The sequence below is a fragment of the Poromitra crassiceps genome (genome assembly GCF_964638095.1).
Source record: "Poromitra crassiceps genome assembly, chromosome: 6".
Classification (NCBI taxonomy): Eukaryota; Metazoa; Chordata; class Actinopteri; order Beryciformes; family Melamphaidae; genus Poromitra; species Poromitra crassiceps.
In genome coordinates this window covers 42,601,701-42,608,833 of record NC_139627.1, presented here as the reverse complement: position 1 = coordinate 42,608,833, position 7,133 = coordinate 42,601,701, and positions in this window count along the sequence as shown.

Below are 7,133 nucleotides of genomic sequence, written 5' to 3'. Positions count from 1 at the left end.
TAAAACTTGCTGTGAGGTATTCGCTGATGTAGGTTGCACAGTGTTTTTATTCACCATTCTCATAGAAATTTGTTCTTGAGAACACCTAGACATCAACATTGCGTTGTTTCAGACAGCAACTGGATTATCTACCTAAACTCAGTGATTCACACTCGGGTCCAGGGATCTTCAGGGGGTCGTCCGCAAAATGAGAAAAAAATGAATCACTCTAGACCAGTGGTTCTCAAACTTTTTCACGTCAAGGACCGCTAAACTGACAAATTGTCAACAGTAATAGTAACATAAAATAAATATATATATACACATTTCATTTTATTGCCCAAAAATGTAGTTTGAGTAGTTAACCTACAGAAAAATGCCCCAAAAGTAATACTACTTGACTCACTACGCAAATATGAATGTAGTTGAACTACCAGCAAGCAGTGTTGGGGGTAACGCATTACAAAAGTAACATTACATGTAATATATTACTTTTAGCAGTAACTCAGTAATACAACTTATTACCAGAGTTGGGGAAGCTACTTTGAAAGCATACCATAGGAAGCTACCAACTACTTCACCACGGAAGTAGTTGAAACTACAGCAAAGCTACCCTGGGAGAAATGTAGTTTAGGAAACTACAAGCTACGCAGAATGAGTAGTTCAAACTACTTTGTAAAATAAAGCATTAAATTGACAATGTACATGTGTGATATATGAAATAAAATATAAAAAAGTGCAATCCCAGCAAAAATATGCCTCTCAATTGAGTTTATTGACACCCAATACATTCAATGTTATATTTTTGTTATTGTAAACAAATCTGGGTTCTTCTGGGTTTTGTTGTATCAGATAATAAACAGTAAAGACTTGACTAGGATTGGTTATGGTTAGGGTAAGAATCTCAGGGCAAGCCAATCAGAGGCAGCATAGGCTGTGTGTCTTGTGCTAGGATTGGTTAAGGTTATGGTAAGAATCTCAGGGCAAGCCAATCAGAGGTAGCGTAGGTTGTGTGTCTTGTCAAGAAGTAGCCTACAGTTTGTGGGATCCTGGCTGACTTCACGGTCTATGGTGCCTTCAAAGCGATCAGGACGAAAGAAAAAGGAGCAGTCCTGTCAAAGGGGGTTCTGGTTCAACAGTAATGATAAAATAAAATAAATGTGTATATTCCTTTGCAGGGACGGCTCTACACCAGGGCAAGGGGGGGCTAGCCCCCTCACAAATCTGCCAAGCCCCAGTTAAGCCCCCTCAAGCATTTTAGTATCTTTTTTATTTTTAAATAAACAAATGTGTAAAGTTAATAACTTTAATTTATTTGATAATTGATAAAAAAGATATGTATACAAATGCCCAGCAGGAATACATACATACATACATTTAAAAAATCATTGTGGTTGAGAACACGAGAGAACACAATAACTCATTAGGTACCATAAATTGGAATTAACTGTTTACACTTTTACATGCTATCCCTTGGATCTTTTATTGTCTCTATACCCATGAATACAGTCAGTCAATCAATCAATCAATCAATCAATCAATCAATCAATCAATCAATCAAAAGGCTTTTTTACATTGTGGACTTTTTCTTACACTGATATTAACCAAACCAATCATCACTCCTCATGCCTAAACCTAACCAGTCATCAAAGCATGCTCGTTTTAGTTTAATCCCAATATGAAGTATGATTGAATGTGGCAGCTCTTAATTTTCTGACGCTGGGCAATATCGATTTTATATTGATATTGTGATATGAGACTAGATACAGTATCATCTTAGATTTTGGATATCGTTATATCGTGATATGGCATAAGTGTTTTTTCCTGGTTTTAAAGGCTGCATTACAGTAAAGTGATGTGATTTTCTGAACTTACCAGACTAGCTGTTATATTCAGGGATTTACAATAGGCTAGTAGTGCATACATTGTCCAGCTGCTCGCTCCGCTCGCAGCGGAGGGAGGGGGCTGCACTGCACCACGTCAACATGGTGGAGAGGCAGAAAAACAGGAGGCTAGCTTCGCTCATAACAGAGCTATTTCATGATGAAAATAGGAAAAAATGTATAGTTTCTTATTTATGTTTAAGTTTTCACAACATAACCGCTCAATAAAATATTGTGATATTTGATTTTGTCCATATTGCCTAGCCCTACCTGTGATATCTCATATGTGGCTAAAAGAATAGAAAATAGAAAATATAGATATAAATTATATTGTGTATCATTCAGCCTAAAAATACACAGATATGATTTTTGGGCCGTTTCACCCTGCCCTCTGCTGGAGGACGTGGGCCAGTTGTTGGTTCAATCCTTGCATCAGATTGTGGCTTCAGAAATGTTTCCAAATACAAGCTGGAAATTGTAGGATTCCACCTGTGATGCTGCTTTATCATCAGTACTTTGAACACTGTAAGCAAATAAGCTGATGAAGAAGACTGGGCGAAGTCTCTCTGACTCTAGCCCAGAATTTTGGTTCGATTCCCGATTCCAGTATTAAAAAGTCTGACCTGGTGGTAAAGAGGGTTAGCTTGCTGCCCTGCAGTCAATCTCTTTTGAGGTTGTGGGTTCGAGTCTCAGTCAGTTTTGAATGGCGACAGCCAGAGGAAAGAGACAAAAGCGCCCAGAGATTAGCTATGTCCAAGTCCAACCGAGTCTACGTAACTATTTCTAAATTGACTAAAAGCTCAAATATAGCCTTTTCCAGATTTTGACCTATAGCCAGGCACTTCAAAAGTCATACAGTGAGAAATACAGTATCAGTGGCAGTGCCTTTGTGGTTCACTGTCTATGTCAGCTGCCTCCAGAGGAAGAGGTTGTGTGTTCTCAGCTGGAATGTGTACAGACTGAACTTACGTCTGTTTTTTGAGGCAGCAAAGTTATTTGTATTTGAATAAAAGTGTAAATAGGCGTAAAAAATATTCTTTTAGCTTTTATTGCACTTCTAATTAATTTGAGGATAATACAGTTTTATTTTTATTATTATTTTTTGGGCATTTCACCTTTATTTATTTTTTATATAGGACAGTAGGCAGACAGGAAAGGTGGGAAGAGAGAGAAGGGATGACATGCGGCAAAGGACCGCAGGTCGGATTCGAGTCGGCCGCGCGAAGCCGAGCCTTCGTGGTATGCATGCTACCAGGACGCATGAGGATATTTAAGTGTTAACATAAATGTTCTTCAATAAACTATACAGCAAATTTTTCTGAGACTTTATGACAGAACCCCCACTCCCCCCCCCCCCACACACACACACACACACACACACACACCCACACCAACTTTATGTTGATTGACAGCTGAAATCTAACATTTTTAAAACCAGACCGGTCAAACTTTTTACAGTGGGATTTTTGCCAAACTGCATTCTCTCTCTCTCTCTCTCTCTCTCACTGTCTCTCTATGTCGCTCACTCAAAGGAAAGCCAGGCTACCTTCAGGTAGCCTGGGTAAACCCAGCCTCCACGTGACCTCCATGTGCTATCGGTCACAAAGAAACTTATGCTACAGCAGGATTTTGTTAAATGTTCCTCTCTCTTCCTCTCTCTCTCTATGTCTCTCTTATCTTTGTTTTTTACCATTCATTTCTTCTGAGACTTTATGACCACCCACCCCCCCCCCCCCCCCCCCCCCCCCCCCACACACACACACACACACACACACACACACACACACACACACACACACACACACACACACACACCAGCTTTATCTTGATTGACAGCTGAAATGTAACATTTTTAAAACTAGACAGGTCAAACCTTTTACAGCGGGATTTTTGCCAAACTGCATTCTCTCTCTCTCTCTCACTGTCTCTCTATGTCGCTCACTCAAAGGAAAGCCAGGCTACCTTCAGGTAGCCTGGGTAAACCCAGCCTCCACGTGACCTCCATGTGCTATCGGTCACAAAGAAACTTATGCTACAGCAGGATTTTGTTAAATGTTCCTCTCTCTTCCTCTCTCTCTCTATGTCTCTCTTATCTTTGTTTTTTACCATTCATTTCTTCTGAGACTTTATGACCACCCCCCCCCCCCCCACACACACACACACACACACACACACACACACACACACACACACACACACACACACACACACACACACACACACACACACACACACACACACCAGCTTTATCTTGATTGACAGCTGAAATGTAACATTTTTAAAACTAGACAGGTCAAACCTTTTACAGCGGGATTTTTGTCAAACTCCGTTCTCTCTCTCTCTCACACTGTCTTTCTATGTCACTTACTCAAAGGAAAGCCAGGCTACCTTCAGGTGAAACCAGGAAATTGTTGTTGCTTTTAATCAATTTAGAAAGGTGAGTCTAAATTGATGTTTGGAAGTCCAGAAATTAATCTCTTGCCATAACTGAGTCTACTTAACTATTTCTAAATTGACTAAAAGCTAAAATATACAGTAGCCTTTTCCAGATTTTGACCTATAGCCAGGCACTTCAAAAGTCATACAGAGAGAAATACTGCATCAGTAGCAGTGCCTTTGTGGTTCACTGTCTATGTCAGCTGCCTTCAGAGGGAGAGGTTGTCAGTTCTAATCTGGCATGTGCACAGACTGAACTTTCTTATGTGTTTTTTTAGGCAGCAAAGTAATTTGTATTTGAATAAAAGTGGAAATAGGCATAACAATCTTCTGTTAGGGCAGTGCTGTAATATGTCTCCTCCATCAGGAATCAAACCAATATTCCACCTGTCAGGTAGCAACACACACACAGCGACTCAGCCTGCTGAGCTATGAGCTGTTTGGAGTTCACCTTCTGAATACTACACACTGTGTTGTTCACACTGAAAACAACAGCATAAAGAATGAGATAGGTTGGAATTGAACAAGTGAGCAGCTGTTTATCTGACTGAGCTAGAGTCAGAGACTGATGAGACTCCTACATCAGCTTATTTCTATCAGTGTTCAAACTACTGATGATGATAAAAAATATTATCAGGGTGCTGCCTTAGGCAGAGATTGAACAAACAACCCTTGAACATCACACAACATCCACATGTTTATCTGCATGAGCTAATAGCCCGCTTCCTCTTGTAATGCTTTCATATTGTAGCTTTAAACCTTGATCTGTGACTGTGGAAGTAGGTCTGACAAGAAGGAGATAAGAGAGGAATATGAGTGTGTGATTTGAAAAAGAAAGTTGCTTTTCACAATTAGGACGTTCTTTACCGGACTTAGAGCCTGAAAATCTTCAGTAAATATCCTGCAGTCTATTTTTTAAGATGATTTTTTGGAGGTCATTTCTGCCTTTATTTAAATAGGACAGTAGGCTAGGCAGACAGGAAATGTGAGGATAGAGAGAGGGGATGACACCGCCAGGTGAGCCACGCACACACGGTATCCTGCAGTCTTTGATATGTCACCTGGACCAGATCTTTCCAGGTACTAAATCGGTTGGGATCCAGTAGATCTGGATGCTGATTGATCTGTGTGAGGCTACAAAAACAGGTTTCCTCAAGTCAGGGAGTGGTGGGTGTGTGTGGTGAATAGGCCATTTTTCAGAGGGCATAATGAGAAAAGCTCTGTTCCATCTGTGAGCTTCTGCCAGCTGTTTTTACTCTGATAGGTTGATCCATGTCCACTGCCTGCCTAGGCTATAAAGAACATGTGCTAAACTTAGGGACTGCTGGTTACACTTCAAGCCTTGGCAAGCGGTACACCTATCAAAATCTGAGGACCCAGAGGGAGATGTTTCAAGGGTGTAGTTGATGTGCAGAGATGATTGAATGGCAAATGATTACAATGGTTTTATGATGGGCTTTTAGACACTTAATAAAAACATTTTCTGTAGTGTGGGAAAAAATAAGAAGTTACACTGGTGCTGGCCTAATGGACCCATGCTTTTGGATCAGACTGAGGGTTTTAGTCCATTTGTGGCAAACTTTCTAGTTCAGCAATTCCAGAAGTTTCTTTTAGCGCTTCAGCCATTACACTGTGATTGGTAGTTGTCAGTTTGTGACATGGTTTTTCCATGAAAAAGGTGTACATAATGCGTAAAAGATGGGGGAGTGCGAGATGAGAGAGACAAACAACGTTACATCATATTTGTCTGTCATGCATTGAAATTAAAGTAACTACGTAGTTCAACTACATGTAGTTCACTACTCCCCAACACTGCTTATTACCAATAGGATTTCAGTAATATTATACCAGTTACTTTGTCAGGTAACACAAGTTACAAATTAAGTTACTTTCTTTTTTATCAAAGCACAAATTTAAATAAAGATACAATAATTTCCTAATCAAATTGTGTGTTTTTATGCAAATAACCACTATAGATGACAATAACAAAGGAAAAGGAGATAACATTTAGAATCTGGGACGGTTTACACTGACTTCAAGACAGTTGGAAAAAGAATTCGGGATGGTTCCGGGGCAGCGATGTCATTCTGCTACTTGCTGTTATTTTGGTGAAAGTAATGCAAAAGTAGTTTAATAAGTAACGAGTTACTCTACACAAACAGTAATATTGTAAAGTAACTTATTACTTTCAAATGAAAGTAACTAGTAATATGTAGTATATTACATTTTGAAAGTAACTTGCCAAACACTGTCAGCAAGTTACTGCAAAATGTAGTTAAACTATGTAGTTCAACTATATGTAGTTAACTACGCCCCCAACACTGCAAATCGGTGTATTTTGACACCCCGGGTGTCAGACCAGTTTGTGTTGGGAATACAGCAAAAGTAGACCTAATTATTTTAATAACCTAAATTATTTCATAATTGTAAAATGGGCCTAGAGAAATAATTCTGTTTACATCACGTCACAACTTGGTTTGCCCTTTCAAAAACATGTCGACAGAGAGAGCCATGTCATAAAATATACATTGATCCTATAAATTAAAATTAAAGAAAAGGGACTTCATATGGCCCTACATGTATGCTACATTCTGATGCCATGAGAAAACACTCACTTATCTTTTTTTTGTCTAAATTCAGAATTTTATTAGAAAAACAAATAGTCACATAGTCACAAATAGACAATAGTCTGCAAACACAAATATTATCCCATAATCTATTTTCCTTTTTCCATTTATAGGCCTACTTCTACAGACCTGGAAAATACTAAAATCGAATTCCATACTATTACTTTCTATACTTGCGTATCCCCGGCCGACATGATGCTGCAGGCAC